At 37.0% G+C, this 17,766-nt stretch overlaps 1 non-coding gene across 1 annotated transcript; it reads left to right on the top strand.

Moving 5' to 3' along the window:
* The first annotated feature begins 9,008 nt into the window (after positions 1 to 9,008).
* Positions 9,009 to 9,115, top strand: LOC115803361 (U6 spliceosomal RNA). Its single transcript, XR_004024041.1, has one exon. It is a non-coding gene; the product is annotated as a U6 spliceosomal RNA (small nuclear RNA).
* Positions 9,116 to 17,766: the final 8,651 nt, after the last annotated feature.

Below are 17,766 nucleotides of genomic sequence, written 5' to 3'. Positions count from 1 at the left end.
TTCACCATTTACTGTGGGAACTCAGTCAATTCACTCGCTTCTCCTCTTGATTTCTCCATTACTTCAGCCATGAAATTAGGATGCAGGTGGTTTCCTGATGTAGCTAATCTCTTGGTTTATTCACTGTACCCTCCTTGTCTTTCAGCTCTTTTATCCCTTATGTAACCAATTTCCTAATTAAATTACCTTTATTTTCAATAATAGTTTCTGTTTTCTTGGATGGACTCAGCTCCTTCTGGGTTTTTAATCCCCTATTTGTTTTTATCACAGGAAATTTCCATTTCTTTCTTGTAAATTCAGCAATGCATTGCTTATAAAATTGTCTTATTCTGTTTAGTATTTCTGGATTTCTCTCATGAAAGGATTTTCAGGTTACTTTTTTTGGGCATTACGCCAGACCTGTGCATTTATACTATATATTAGTTACCAAAGGGAGTTACTGTCATGTTATCATCAGTGTATTAGGCTCATGGAAATAAAAGGCAAATGCTTAATATATACATAATAACACTTGGTTTCTTTCTCAAGTTTAATGAATTGTTTTCTTAGGACTTACATGATTTAAATTTCTAAAGTAAATTGCTTGGCAAGTAAATCAAAGGTAACTGGTTGACTGATAGAGATGGAGGAATAATTAATATTATTAAGCTGGGATAATAGCACAACAAATGGCACAGAGTTAATTTTTTATTTACCTAGGATAGAAAAGAGTTGACTAAATTATAGATCTTATGTAACTGAGAATTGTAATCATTTTTGACCACTAGGAATTGTTAAATGTGATATGGATTTTTGTATTCATAGACATTTCAGGCCATACTTTCAGTGCAAAAATTAATCATTTTATAAAAAATATTTATTGAGCAAATATAATGTGTCAGGTACTGTTTTAGGTGTCAATGATGCATTGATGAATTATATGGACAAAAATCTCTGCCTTCGTGTGTGTGTATTTTAGAGAAGAAAAACAAATAGAGCAGGGTAAGGAATATTGGGATTATTGAGAAGGGGGAGTTGGAATATTAGGTGGGGTTACCAGTGTGGGCCTTGCTGAGAAAATTACATTTAAGCAAAGACTTGAAAGAGGTAAAGGAGTAAAAGCCGTGGAGATATCTAGGAGAAAAACCTCCTACGCGTAGTGAAGAGACAAGTCAAATACCTGGATATGAGCACATGCCTGGTATGTTCACAAATGGTAATACTGAATTGTCTTTAAGTTCTTTTAAATGGATAGCCTCATACAATTCATGAAAAGTAAAGACTGACTCTGCAGATTTGGTCATAAAGGAAGTTTGTTTACATATACAACTGATGAAGTAAAATTCATATTTTATATCAAGATGAGAAAAATTTAAACATAAAATTTTTCTTTGCCCTTTGGATCTCCTCCCTCCCATTTAATGTATATTTGGGCACCTGCATTAACCAGACCTCCTTGGGAGACACCATTCCTTCTTAATTTCATCAAGGGTCACAGCTCCTTAGGAGATAACCTTTCTTCTTAATCTTGTAAGGGGCCATGATGACCCATGACTGACTACTCACTTTGTACATGTAGATCTGGATTGTGTAAACTGTCAATAATACATCCTTTGACGTATAACCTTTTGTCTCAAAAACTTATATAACTGTGCTTTGACCTCGAACAGGCAGGACAGTCCTCAGAGCTTTCTGAAAAACTGTCTCCCAGGTTATAATCCTCAGGTTGGCTCAAATAAAATTTTCCATTTCTTTCTTAGATCGACTATTGATTAATATTTTGTTGACACTATTAATAATTACTGCTGAAACTGTGGAGAATGGGTTGTGATTCTGACACAGTTACATATATATGAGAATTTTGTTAGAGTAATTGGGAATGAAGAACTCAAGAAGGAAAAAAGTAATTAACATGGATTGTACATAATATCAGAGAAATTAGCAAGCTAATGAAATAAAATAAAAATGTCATCCTTCTTTAAAAATTTGTTTTCATTTAACTATAGTCAAGCTTATAAGGAATATGTATGGCTTCACACCACATTACTGCTCATCACTGGCCCACAGCTTTGTCCATTATCATGTCATGAGCATGAAGGGAAGCAGTAACCAGGGCAACCTAGGGTGGCACATGCAGAGTTTATCATGATCAAAACCTCTTTTTTACTTAGTTTCCAACTATGTTCCTTGCTATCTTGACTTCTATGGTCACATAAATATGGAAGTATAAAGTATCTTCTTCCTTGTCTTGCCTGAATCTTCATACCTTAATGACAAACATGTGTTTTTATTAATAAAGTCCTAGTTGTCTAATTCAACTGACTTAGTACATGTTTTTACTAACACAAAAACATATTCAAGTATATTTGACATCATGATTATACCACTCTCCTGTCAACAAGATCTTCTCACTACATTTATGAACCTATATATTTTCCTTTTCCAGGAAAATAAGTTTTCTCTTCTGCTCAATACTATAGACAAGGGATTGGGGTTAGGCAATATAGACTCTACTACAATTTACATGAGTTACATTAACTAGTCATTCTGTGTATTCATTTAATCAGTAACCAATCCACATGACTATTTCAATACAGCCCAAATTTAGCCATCTTTTTCATAAGAACATGAAAAACTTGAATAAACTCCTCTCTAAAATTCAGATCCAGTATATTTCCATTAAGAGTTATGAGGGGAGACACAGACTCTTCATTGGTCTTTGGGCAAAGAAAAATAATAGTTATCCTAAAGACATGATGAGCGACCCAATTAACGGAGGAGCCGTGAGAGACTAGAGAAAAAGGTAGATGAATGCTATTTTGGGGAAACAATCAACAGGCTTGGGAGTGAGGGTGATTTGCATGTGAGGGGGAAAGAGAAGGAAGAGTTAAAGGTGAAATCCAGGTTTCTGTCTGTATAATGAGGTGCACTGGGGACTGTGATCTCTCAGTCCCCAAACAATTCTCAAACTCAATTATTCTCAGGTCCCAAATTCTAGTTTTCAGCAGCTTAATGCCTGAGTTGACTAAGTAATCTAGTGAAATTCTGTTGCAGTTCATGTCTCAGCTGGCCTGCTCACAAAATGCACCCCTATCCATATGTAAGCTTAGAAATGTAACACTGCCAATAGTTTGCTTGATCACTAACCCTGTGTTTCTGAAAATATCCTTTATTTAAGACTTACGTGGACTCAAGGCACCTCCGGTCAACCAGAAAATGCCTTGGACTCAAGTGCTCAGTATCTTGGTATCAACAACTAACCACAGAAAACAGGAAAAGGGGGAAAAGATATATACAGGATTTCTACCTTCAGGAGTTGGTGACTACCAGGTAGGCCTTTGTGTAATCACCAAATTAAAAATAATAACAACAACAAGAATTCCCAGTAAGTTACATCCCCTGTCATTGCAGCTCTCAGTAAGTAGGACAGTCAGCCTTAGCTTAACTAAGCAAGGAAGAAAATAATCTCTTTAAAACAGTCTCTTATCACTGTGTCAGGAAACATTTGAAGTGTTAAGGCACAAAAAAATAACTACTTTTATGTTCAAATCATCTACTCAGTAGTTCACTGCAGAAAATGCGCTATGTTAAACCACTTCTCATATACCCTGTAGACATGCTGTATCCAATACCATAGCCAAATGCTGACCAAAGAAGCATATAGAATTATTAATGTTAAGTGGGAAAATATTCCATTGTATATAGCTTGTAAAATAATCTAGCCCTTTGCTGTCAATACAGTAGCTACTAGTGACATACAGCTACTAAACACTTGAAATATGGGCAGCGCATATTGAGATGTGCCATAAATGTAAAATACACAGCATAATTTGAAGACAAATTATGAAAAAAAGGGAAAATATCTCATATTTTTATATTGAGTACATGCTTTAAATGACACTATTTTGGATATATTGGGTTAGAGAAAATAAAATATATTATTAAATAATTTCACTCATTTCCTTTTATCTTTTTTAATGTGGTTTCTAGAAAATTAGAATTACATGTGAGGACACACATATTGGATGTTGCTGCGCTGTACTAATTTAGAGCATATGTCAGTTGACAGTTTTGAAATATCCTTTAACTGTCTTTGTCTCCTTTAATATCATTTTTTTCCAAACTAAATTATTATGAAATATAGTTAGCCTATTGCAGTATGTCCTAAACAATTCCTCATTTAAGTAGGAAATTTGTTTGAAGTTAAATAAAATGTTCTGTCATTATTTTCTCAGATTTCAAAACATGATATTGGTAAATTTTATTAGATTCCAATTGGCATCATTGGATGATAATCATCGTGTGTGATTATCAACACACAAGAAGACAGATAACAAGCAAATAGTGGCAACACAGGGGAGATGCTCCATCTTTCCACTCAGTGCTGTATTTTTCCTCATTTTCAATTAACACAAGCAATCTTCTTGATATAGTAGCAGTGCAACATGACTACATATGCTAAGTGATGTTGTGAATTCAGACTGTGATATTTCCCTTGGAGATTAAATTACCTTTGAAATTCTCCGGCTGAAGCAGCACGATTTTCCTTTCCACTGTGTTCTTGGCCTGGAACCCTTAGTGATGCAATTTCATCTTAGGGAAAGTGCATCTAAATGGCATCGTGGTACTCTGAGCTCTGCTTAAGTCCAGTATCAGCAATGATGATGAATGATTTTTGTTTTAGCCTGCCCTGCCATTCATCCAGCTGTCTTCAGGAACTACAGGCAGAAAGGGATTAGAACTACTAGTGACCTCTTTCCTTGATATCAGGCAGAGCAAATTGTCTTAGACAAAGACTTGAGTTCTGTTTTTGAGCTGGGATTTTTCTTCAGTTTGTTAAAGTTTGTGGTTAAAGATATTGTATCAGACTCATAACATTCTCTGATTTCCTCAGATATATCCCATCCTGCTAGACGAAGACTGGATCTGCAATATACTGAGTAGCCTGAAGGTAAATGAAAATTTCCATTAATTATCTACACATTTGATTCACTCAGCTATTGTCATTTACTCATCCATCTAGAAATTTCAAGATGACAAAAATTTTCAGTTTTGATTTATTATTTTGGCTTCATTTAGCTCCAGTCACTTTTTAAATTCTCACTCACCATAAGGTTGTTATGAATTGCCCCCTTTTTTTAACAGAGGGAAAAGTAAAACATTAACAGCTTCTATATTTTCAGACAACACAATTCCGTATCAATATCAAAATCTGCATGTCCAACAAAAAGCAAAATATACACTTCAAAATCAGATTGGGTAGCCCTAAATGCCCTGTGGAGTGATTCCAGGGGAGTGTGGTCCATGCAGTTTCTGAATAATGCATATTAAATATGAGTAATAGTTACAAGACTTTGGGCAGTATGTAGCATACTTGTGGATAAATGCAAGTAAGATAATATTTAGAGGACATGGTGGTTATACCTAAGATTAGAATAAAGCTAAAATGGTTTTGAGGTCAAAACATTCCAATAATAGACACTTGGAAATCTTAGTCTCTCTGGTATTCATCCCAAATCGTGGGCATGTTTCTTTCTTATATGTTTGCAATGACTGAGGTTGCTTTATTCAGGAGTTCTCAAATTTATTATAACCACAGAATCTTGTTCCAGGGTTAGCAAACTTTTCCTGTAAAGGGCGCAATGTAATGCGCAAATACTTTCAACTTTGCTGGCCATGTAATCTCTGTTGCAACTATTCACCTCTGCCGTTGTAGCATGAAAGCAGTGATAATCAATACATAAATTAAAAATGGGCCTGGCTGTGTTTCAATAAAACTTTATTTACAAAAATAGGTGATGGGCTGAAGTTGGACAGTAACTGGTAGTTTGTCAAACCCTGTTTCATTCCAATGAAATCTCACATCAAGTCCCTATAAATTATAATAGTTGTGAGTTGAAGTTCAAAAATACAGGTAGGTAAGGAATACCACATTCATTTCTTCTAATCATCTTCCAAATAAAAACTTCTATAATACCACTTGGCAACAAATTTTATCTCAGTAATTCTTGGATTTTAGCCCTCCCCTACCCTACGATCATATGTAGCAGCAAGACAAGGCAGTGGGTTGGACTAAGTGGGCCCCATTGTTCATATGTCATCTGTTTGTACTTGTTACCAGTAAAACTTCCATAAGCAGGCCTCTTCATTCCTCACTCTGTGCTATTTGCTGCCATGCTTGAAGCACAGATATTGGTGGAAATACTGGGAACCTCCATAGGAGCACCATGCAGACATTACTTACAATGGCTTGCCATTTTAAAACCACTTCATTGATTTATTGACATATAAAAATCTGTACATATTTAATGTACACGACTCGATTAAGTATATACCTGTAAAATCATCACCACCATCTTTGTCATAAACGTATCCATTGCCTCCCCGAGTTTCCTCCTGCTCCCTTTATCCTCTTAGCAAATTTTAAGTATACAATACAGTTTCGTTAGCTATAGACACTATGCTCTACAGGAGATCTCCATACAAGTTATTTATCTTGTATGACTGAAACTTTGTACCCTTTGACCATGCCTCCCCATTTCCCCTTCCCCCCTAGCGCATGGCCTCAAGAGTTCTGAACTTAGAGTTTGACTGCAGGCAGGACAAACAGAACTTTGTGCCTTTTCATACTTCTGGGAATCTTTTCTTTTTGCCATGCTATTTTCACTATCATTCTCACTAGAGCACTCCCTCTTCCCCAGCAAAAGTTCTTCAAATGGATCAGGATTTTACATAAGAAAAGAACCATGGCTTCAGCCTGTTTCTGATTAATCCTTAAATTCACTTGAAAAGTGAATGCAATATATAGAAGTGACAAAACAATTTACTTTCTTAAACTTCAGTTTTAGAGCAGTTTTAGTTCACAACACTATTGAGAGGAAGGTATAGAGATTTCTCATATACACCATGTGCCATGCATAGCCTTCCTCATTATCAAAACCACTCACCAGAATGGTACTTTTTTTTTTTTTAACCAAGGATGAACCTACACTGACACATCATAATCACCCAAAGTCCATTGTTTACCTTAGGGTTCATTCTTGGTGTTGTACATTCCGTGGGTTAGAAGAAATGTATAATGACATATATCCATCATTATAATATAATATAGAGTATTTTCACTACCCTAAAAATCCTTTGTGCTCTACCTGGCAACCACTGATCTTTTTATTGTCTCCAAAGTTTTGCCTTTTCCAAAGTGTCTTATAGTTGGAATCATACAGTGTGTAGCCTTTTCAAATTGGCTTCTTTCACTTAGTAATATGCATTTAACTTTCCTCTATGTCTTTTCATGGCTTGATAACTCATTTCTTTTTAGTGCTGAATAATACTCTATTGTCTGGATGGATCACAGTTGATCTAACCTTTCACCTTCTGAAGGACATCTTGGTTATCTCCAGATTTTGACAAATATGAATGAAGCTGCTATAAACATCCATGTGCAGGTTTTTAAGTCTGTGGGTATAAGTCTTCAACTCCTTTGGATAAATACCAGGGAGCACAACTGCTGGAATGTGTGGTATGAGTATGCTTAGTTCTGTAAGAAACTGCCAAACCATCTTCCACAGTGGCTGTACCATTTTGCATTCCCATCAGTAATGAATGAGCATTTCTGCTGCTCAACAATTTTGCCAGCATTTGGTTGTCAGTGTATGGATTTTGGCCATTCTAATAGGTATGTGGTGGTATCTCGTTGTTTCGATGTTTTAATAAGTTATCTTACACAATATGAAATATGGAAATAGAGTTTCTAGAATTGAAGTATCCAGCCCTGCTTACACAGACCTCTCAGCCAGCCCTGCTCACATAGAGGTTCCTAGATGTGTTCATAATCAATTGGTACATATCAAATTACCACAAACTTAGTGGTCTAAAACAATCCTCATTTATTAGTTCACAGTTCTGTAGATCAGATGTTCAGGCACCGTGTGGCTGGGTTCTCTGCTCAGGGTCTCACAAGGCTGTAATGAAGGCGTTGGTAGAGCTGTATTCCTTTCTGGATGCTCTGCTGAAGAATTCCCTTCCAAGCTCATTCAGGTTGTTGGAAGAATTCAGTTCCCTGCAACTGTAGGGCCAAAGTCTCTATTTTCTCGCTGGCTATAATGTGGAGGTTTCTCTCAACATCTGGAGTATGGCTGCAACTCCTTGCGATGTGGTCCCCATATGCAGGTCACAAGGCTGTTTGCTTTTTTCCAGGAGCTAGTAGGAGTGTGTCTCCCTGACAGCTTGCTCTCTGAGCAATAAGATCCAGATAGAAAGGGCTAATGTGTGATTAGGTTGGGCCCATCTAGGCCACCTCCCTTTCTTAAAGTTAACTGTATAATATAATATATATATTATAATATATAATATAACCTAAATACAGGACTGGTATCCCATCATGTTCAAAGTCTCAGAGATTCTATAGGACATGTATATGAGGGGCTGGGAATCTTGGAAGACATCTTAGAATTCTGCCTATCATGCTAGGGCAAACACCAGGAACCCTAGAGTTCCTCAGATCTCAGTTTGAAAATCTCCACCTTATTCGATCATGGATCATTTTTGGCAAGGGTACTAACTTATCAGGGAAAATAGATGTTACTTTTCTCTAAAGTCTACTTTGTTCACCCTCAGTTGTCATTATCTCTTATTAATCCTCAAGAATAGCAAGTTTAGTTAGAAAACACATTTTTCCAGGATTCCTAAAAGTTAAAATTTCCTCTTAGTTTACTGAAATCAGCATCTTCTCTATTCTGTTACATTTTTCATCACTAGAAATACAGCAAATTGAACATTCTGAATATGTTTTAAAATCTCTAGAATTTAGATGTTCTCTTTTCTGTAGATAGAATAAATACACTCACTTAAAGCAATGTATATTAAAGGTATACTTTTTCTCTTCCCATTCAGTTTTCTTTCTCTACTTCATTTATGCATTCATTTAAATTTTTCTGGGCTAAAGATACATATTCTTGAGATAGTGAGCAAGTGGGAAATAGCATAAGGATAATGTATACAGTAAAAGAAGACTCAAGAATTGAACTCAGGTGCTCGTTTCAGCAGCACAAATACTAAAATTGGAACAATACAGAGAAGATTAGCATGGCCCCTGTGCAAGGACGACATGCAAAATCGTGAAACGTTCCATATTTTTCAGCAACGTGGATGGACCTAGAGATTATCATGCTAAAGTGAAGTAAGACAGACAGATATCATATGATATCACTACACGTGGATTCTAGTAAAAATGATACAAATGAATTGATCTACAAAACAGAAATAGACTCACAGACATAGAAAACAAACTTATGGTTACCAAGAGGGAAAGGGGGGTAGGGTTAAATTGGAAGATTGGGATTGACATATGCACACTACTATATATAAAATAGATAACTAATAAGAACCTACTGTATAGCACAGGGAACTCTACTCAGTACTCTGTAATGGCCTCTATGGGAGAAGAATCTAAAAAAGAGTGGATATATGTATAACTGATTCACTTTGCTGTACAGTGGAAACAAACACAACATTGTAAATCAACTATACTTCAGTAAAAAATTTTTTTAATTAAAAAGAATGGAACGCGTGGGTGCAACAACATTTAAGAAGAGGCTGAAGAAAATGGTCCCACATAAGCTCATGCTAAATAGTGGCCAGGAACAAGTGAAAGAAGCCAAATATGCCAAATATCAACATCATCAAGTACAACAGAGAGGTCAAGTGAGTGGGGCTCCATCTACCAGCAGTCAGAACTAGAAGGATAATAGTGTCTTTCAAGAATCTGCCAGAGTTCAGTCATGAGAAGACTAGCTATCCTAGGTATTCTGAGCAAAAAGTGCTTTAATACAGGGAATTAGAGGCTTATGCAACTATTGAAAACCTGGGGTAGAAAAGAGGGCCATAGCTGATTTTTCAGGAAATCTGGAAGAAGAGGGGTTATAGGGACCTCATCACCAATAACTTCAACTGCCTTCAACCCTGAAGAAGATGATTAGTAGGCTGCCAATTTCTAAACCTCTGCCCACACATGCCACCAGAGAATAATGGCTTTTCTTTCTCGTCCACTTCCCAAATCTCATGTGAGCAGCTAGAAGAAGGAGAATATAATCCAGAATCATGGAGGCAGGTGATTCTGAAAAAGGCAGTTTCAGGATGATGGAGAGAGAAATGAGAAGGGGGTGGCCAAGTCGCCCAGTGGCAAAAGACATTGATCAAGAGGCAATTACTAACATTTTTGAGTCTCTTATATATGTTGGCACTCTCTTAGACACTTTATATGCCTTATCTCCTTTAATGTGAGGTAGGTATTATTATTCTTGTTGCACAGATAGCAAATCTGAGACCCAGTGGGTCAAGGTTGCTCAAGGTTACATGGTTAATAAATGCAAGAATGGTGATAGGAATCCAAGTCTGTCTTCAAAACCCCTGCATATTCCAACTGATTACCTACATTATATCCAATAGGGTAAAAGAAAACTGACAAAGTTACATAAAATGATGAAAGTTTCCAGTATCAAAATTTTAATACTGTATAATGGTCAAAGATATCTTGAACAATAACATGTACTCCATTCTGTATATTTATATTCTTGATAAGTACAAGCTTGAACATTAAATCCTTGTAAATGACAAGTGCACTCCGACAGGTCTTGCCTGTTCAGCCTACCCCACAGCTGGGACTACTGCAATTCATGTGACTTCTCCAGAGGGGCAGACCCACTAAGTTTACCCCAGTCCCTGCTTTACTGTAAAATCCTGGATCTCAGTAAACGTTTTTTAAAGGGTGCTTTTGTGATGGTACATATTTTGGTATAACTTGTTATTAAATCAGCTGCCAAAAAATTAGGATTGATTTCAGTCTTGAAAAAATCTTTATTGTAACCTCACCAAGATAAATACATGTCTCATTTATCCAGTTTAGCTGAATATATAGATTAAAATATGTTGTGTATCTGCAACTTGGCCACATTACATTAATTAGACTGTAGGCCCATGATCCCTTATTGAATTTTCTTGCTTATATTATTTTATTTATTTATTTTTTAACATCTTTATTGGGGTATAATTGCTTTACAATGGTGTGTTAGTTTCTGCTTTATAACAAAGTGAATCCGTTATACATATACGTATGTTCCCATGTCTCTTCCCTCTTGTGTCTCCCTCCCTCCCACCCTCCCTATCCCACCCCTCCAGGTGGTCACAAAGCACCGAGCCGATATCCCTGTGCCATGTGGCTGCTTCCCACTAGCTATCTACCTTACGTTTGTTAGTGTATATATGTCCATGCCTCTCTCTTGCCCTGTCACAGCTCACCCTTCCCGCTCCCCATATCCTCAAGTCCATTCTCCAGTAGGTCTGTGTCTTTATTCCTGTCTTACCCCTAGGTTCTTCATGACATTTTTTTTTCTTAAATTCCATATATATGTGTTAGCATATGGTATTTGTCTTTCGCTTTCTGACTTACTTCACTCTGTATGACAGACTCTAGGTCTATCCACCTCATTACAAATAGCTCAATTTCGTTTCTTTTTATGGCTGAGTAATACTCCACTGTATATATGTGCCACATCTTCTTTATCCATTCATCCGATGATGGGCACTTAGGTTGTTTCCATCTCCGGGCTATTGTAAATAGAGCTGCAATGAACATTTTGGTACATGACTCTTTTTGAATTTTGGTTTTCTCTCTTGCTTATATTATTAATACACAAACACAATGTTATTTTTGCTGTTGTAATTCTCAAAGCATCAAACTATTTGCATATCATTATTATTTTGATAATTTAATGACTTGTTTTTTAATGCATTTTTAATGGAACAGGAAACTTTTCATCCCAATATAAGTTATAGAAATCACAGCTAAAACTGTCTTTTAGTCAGATTGTGATACTGTTTTTCCTAAAAACTGCTTAATTTTCACAGCATTAGAACTATGGTTATATTTAGATTCCTCACTAGCTCTTTCAAAGTATATATTTCTATTGATATTTCTATATTTCTATTGATAACAACAATTTAACCTTATAAGTTCAATGAACATTTAAATTCTCTCAATTTATATTGGAGATGAAGTTGCAGACTAATTCAAACTGAATTTTAAGGATTGGAGAGATCACTGGGATCAAAAAAACCCTTGAATTAAAACAAAAAGGAGTTGACATTGAATTAGACCTATTGGTAGAAACCCCACAGAATGAGGTGAGAACCTGAGCAGTTACATAAATTTAATTGCAATATATAATGTTTATCTATACAAAATAAATCACCATACAGAAGCCTAATAAACCATAAAAGTACATTAGGTTCCACTTGATAATTATAAATGATTTTACTTCATTTAATTTTCAAACTGATTTTGTTAATTTTGACTTAATTCTGCTTTGTATGTATAACAAACCTTCAGTATCTCCTTTAATCAAAATCTGACAGCCCTATAGAGAAAAAAAGTGTGCATCAAATTCCTAATGAGTGCAATTTACAATATAAGGAGGAATAATCACATTCAGCACTTTCTTTCTAAGGAAATGACTTGGGAATTCCTTAGAAAGATCCAGTGATTTCTAAAACATGCAATGTATCACTATCTAGGCTTGTAAAGAAATAAAAGTAAAAGAGTTCCTGGTTATTCTGCAGCCTCAACTCCAGTAAAATCCCAGGTTATATTTAGCCCTGAAATTTTAAATTCCTATAAGTGTTAGTAACTTTTAAATATCTCTTTTTCATGTATTTTACTAGTATAAAAATAACTCATGTGATAATTGGAGAGATATTGCACATACTGAGTTTCATTTATGAGAATATTTTCACATTCTTTTAATTTTTTTTAACATCTTTATCGGGGTATAATTGCTTTACAATGGTGTGTTAGTTTCTGCTTTATAACAAAGTGAATCAGTTATACATATACATATGTCCCCATATCTCTTCCCTCTTGTGTCTCCCTCCCTCCCACCCTCCCTATCCCACCCCTCCAGGCGGTCACAAAGCACCGAGCCGATATCCCTGTGCCATGTGGCTGCTTCCCACTAGCTATCTACCTTACGTTTGTTAGTGTATATATGTCCATGCCTCTCTCTCGCCCTGTCACAGCTCACCCTTCCCCCTCCCCATATCCTCAAGTCCATTCTCCAGTAGGTCTGTGTCTTTATTCCTGTCTTACCCCTAGGTTCTTCATGACATTTTTTTTTCTTAAATTCCATATATATGTGTTAGCATACGGTATTTATCTTTCTCTTTCTGACTTTTTAATTTGTTTTGACATGAATTATTGTCTTGAATAAGTCTTCAATCAAAGGATGACAATCTGCATCTTGCATTCTCTCCATGAAAAATAATTATTAAGTGTGACTTCTTTATACAGACATCTCAAACAACTCAATATCAAAAAAACGAACAATGCAATCAAAGAATGGGCAGAAGACCTAAATAGATATTTCTCCAAAGAAGACATCCAGGTGGCCAACAGGCACATGAGAAGATGCTCCACATCACTAATGATAAGCGAAATGCAAATCAAAACTATAATGAGGTTTCACCTCACACCAGTCAGAATGGCCACCATCAAAAAGTCTACAAATAACAAATGCTGGAGAGGGTGTGGAAGAAAAGGGAACCCTCCTACACTGTTGATGTGAATGTAAATTGGTGCAGCCACTATGGAAAACAGTCTATAGGATCCTTAAAAAAACTGAAAAGAGAGCTACCATATGATCCAGCAATCCCACTCCTGGGTATATATCCGGAAAAGATGAAAACTTTAATTCGAAAGGAAACACACACACCAATGTTCGTAGCAGCACTATTTACAGTAGTCAAGATATGGAAGCAGTCTAAATGTCCATCAACAGATAAATGGTTGAAGAAGATGTGGTGTGGGGACCTTCAAGATGGTGGAGGAGTAAGACATGGAGATCACCTTCCTTCCCACAAATACATCAAAAATACATCTACATGTGGAACAACTCCTACAGAACACCTACTGAACACTGGCAGAAGACCTCAAACCTCCCCAAAGGCAAGAAAATCCCCACATACATGGGTAGGGCAAAACGAAAAAGAAAAAACAGAGACAAAAGAATAAGGATGGGACCTTCACCTCTGGGAGGGAGCTGTGAAGGAGGAAAAGTTTCCACACACTAGGAAGGCCCTTCACTGGTGGAGATGGGAAGTGGGCAAGGGGGAAAATTCAGAGTCACCGTGGAGAGCACAGCAACAGGGGTGCAGAGGGCAAAGTGGAGAGATTCCCACCCAGAAGGTCCATGCCAACCAGCACTCACCAGCCTGAGAGGCTTGTCTCACCTACCAGGGCGGGTGGGGGCTGAGAGCTGAGGCACAGGCTTCAGAGGTCATATCTCAGGTAGAGGACTGGGGTTGGCTGGGTGAACACAGCCTGAAGGGGGCTAGTGCACCACAGCTAGCCAGGAGGGAGTCTGGGAAAAAGTCTGGACCTGCCTAAGAGGCAAGAGACCATTGTTTCGGGGTGTGCAAGGAGAGGGTATTCCATTCCTGTGTACCCACAGAGGGCAGAGCACCACCTAAATGAGCTCCAGAGACAGGCATGAGCCATGGCTATCAGCTTGGACCACAGAGATGGGCGTGAAATGCTAATGCTGCTGCTGCAGTCACCAAGAATCCTATGTGCAAGCACAGGTAACTGTCCATACACAGCACCCCAGGAGCCTGCGCAGCCCTCCACTGCCAGGGTCCCGTGATCCAGGGACAACTTCCCCAGGAGAACACTTAGCATGCCTCAGGATGTTGCTTTGTCATGCTGGCCTCTGCTGCCGCAGGCTTGCCCCGCATTCCAATTATAACTACCGTACCCCTACTTCCCCATGGCCTGAATGAGCAAGAGCACCCTAATTAGCCGCTGCTTTAACCCCCTCCTGTCTGGGTGGGGAAGAGATACCTGAGAGTGGGTCCAAATCCAAAGCTGAACCCCGGGAGCTGTGCAAACAAAGAAGAGAAAGGGAAATCTCTCCATGCAGCCTCAGGAGCAGCGGATTACAGCTCCACAGTCAACTTGATGTACCCTGCATCTGTGTAATACCTGAATAGACAGCAAATCATCCCAAATTGAGGAGGTGGACTTTGAGAGCAAGATCTATGATTTTTTTCCCCTTTTCCTCATTTTTGTGAGTGTGTATGTGTACGCTTCTGTGTGAGATTTTGTCTGTATAGCTTTGCTTCCACCATTTGTCCTAGGGTTCTATCTGTCCATTCTTCTCAAATGCTTGTGGAACATTCTCCAGGATAGATCATATCTTGGGTCACAAATCAAGCCTTGAATATTTAAGAAAACTGAAATCGTATCAAGCATGTTTTCCAACCACAACACCATGAGAGTAGATATCAATTAAGGGAAAAAATACTGTAAAAAATACAAACACAATGAGGCTAAACAGTATGCTACTAAATAACCAAGAGATCACTGAAGAAATCAAAGAGGAAATTAAAAAACACCTAGAAAAAAATGACAATGAAAACATGACGACCCAAAACATATGGGATGCAGCAAAAGCAGTTCTAAGAGGGAAGTTTATAGCAATACAGTCCTACCTCAAGAAACAAGAAACATCTCAAATAAATAACCTAACCTTACACCTAAAGCAATTAGAGAAAGAAGAGCAAAAAAAACCAAAACAAAACAAGAAAAAACCCCAAAGATAGTAGAAGGAAAGAAATCATACAGATCAGATCAGAAATAAATGAAAAAGAAATGAAGGAAACAATAGCTAAGACCAATAAAACTAAAAGCTGGTTCTTTGAGAAGATAAACAAAATTGATAAACCCTTAGCCAGACTCATCAAGAAAAAGAAGAGAGGAAGCAAATCAATAGAATTAGAAATGAGAAGTAACAACTGACACTGCAGAAATACAAAGGATCATGAGAGACTACTATAAGCAACTATATGACAATAAAATGGACAGCCACGAAGAGATGTACAAATTCTTAGAAAAGCACAACGTTCTGAAACTGAACCAGGAAGAGGTAGAAAATATAAACAGACCAATCACAAGCACTGAAATTGAGACTGTGATTAAAAATCTTCCAACAAACAAAAGCCCAGAACCAGATAGACGAATTCTATCAAACATTTAGAGAAGAGCTAACAGCTATCCTTCTCAAACTCTTCCAAAATATAGCAGAGGGAGGAACACTCCCAAACTCATTCTACAATGCCACCAGCAGCCTGATACCAAAACCAGACAAAAGTGTCACAAAAAATGAAAACTACAGGCCAATATCACTGATGAGCATAGAAGCAAAAATCGTGAACAAAATACTAGCAAACAGAATCCAGCAGCACATTAAAAGGATCATACACCAAGATCAAGAGGGATTTATCCCAGTGATGCAAGGATTCTTCAATATACGCAAATCAATGTGATACACCACATTAACAAATTAAGGAATAAAAACCATATTATCATCTCAATAATGCAGAAAAAGATTTCAACAAAATTCAGCACCCATTTATGATTAAAAACTCTCCGGAAAGTGGGTCTAGAGGGAACATACCTCAATATAATACAGGCCATGTATGACAAACCTACAGCAGACATCATACTCAATGGTGAAAAACTGAAACCTTTTCCACTAAGATCAGGAACAAGGCAAGGATGTTCACTCTTGCTACTCTTATTCAACATAGTTTTGTAAGTTCTAGCTGCAGCAATCAGAGAAGAAAAAGAAATAAAAGGAATACAAATCGGAAAAGAGTAAATAACACTCTCACTGTTTGCCAATGATATGATATTATACATAGACAATCCTAAAGATGCCACCAGAAAACTACTAGAACTAATCAATGAATTTGGTAAGGTTGCAGGATACAAAATTAATGCACAGAAATCTCTGACATTCTTATACACCAACAACGAAAAATCAGAAAGAGAAATTAAGGAAACACTTCCATTTACCATTGCAACAAAAAGAATAAAATACCTAGGAATTAACCTGCCTAAGGAGGCAAAAGACTTGTACTCAGAAAACTATAAAACAGTGATGAAATAAATCAAAGTTGACATAAACAGATGGAGACATTTACCATGTTCTTGGATTGGAAGAATCAATATTGTGAAAATGACCATACTACCCAAAACAATCTACAGATTCAATGTAATCCCTATCAAACTAAAAATGGCATTCTTCACAGAATTAGAACGAAAAATTTTCCAATTCGTATGGAAACACAGAAGACCCCGAATAGCCAATGCAGTCTTGAGAAAGAAAAACAGAGTTGGAGGAATCAGGCTCCCCAACTTCAAACTATACCACAAAGCTTCTGTAATCAAGACAGTATAGTACTGGTACAAAAACAGAAATATAGATCAGTGGTACAGGATAGAATGTCCAGAGATAAACCCACAATATATGGGCACCTAATTTACAACAAAGGAGGCAAGAACATACAATGGAGAAAAGACAGCCTCTTCAATAAGTGGTGCTGGGAAAACTGGACAGCTACATGTAAAAGAATGAAATTAGACCACTACCTAACACCATACACGAAAATAAACTCCGGATGGATTAAAGACTTAAATGTAAGACCAGACACTATGAAACTCTTAGAGGAAAACATAGGAAAAACACTCTTTGACATAAACCACTGCAAGGTCTTTTTTGACCCACCTTGTAGAGTAACAGAAATAAAAACAAAAATAAACAAATGGGACAATTAAACTTAAAAGCTTTTGCACAGCAAAGGAAACCATAAACAAGACAACCCTCAGAATGGGATAAAATACTTGCAAATGAAATAGCAGACAAAGGATTAATCTCCAAAATATACAGACAGCTC

Source organism: Delphinapterus leucas, chromosome X (genome assembly GCF_059928025.1).
Source record: "Delphinapterus leucas isolate spDelLeu-1000000601 "Yukka" chromosome X, BTC_Dleu_Yukka2, whole genome shotgun sequence".
Taxonomy (NCBI): Eukaryota; Metazoa; Chordata; class Mammalia; order Artiodactyla; family Monodontidae; genus Delphinapterus; species Delphinapterus leucas.
Note: the sequence above shows the minus strand (reverse complement) of the source record. Positions and strands in the feature narration are given on the sequence as shown.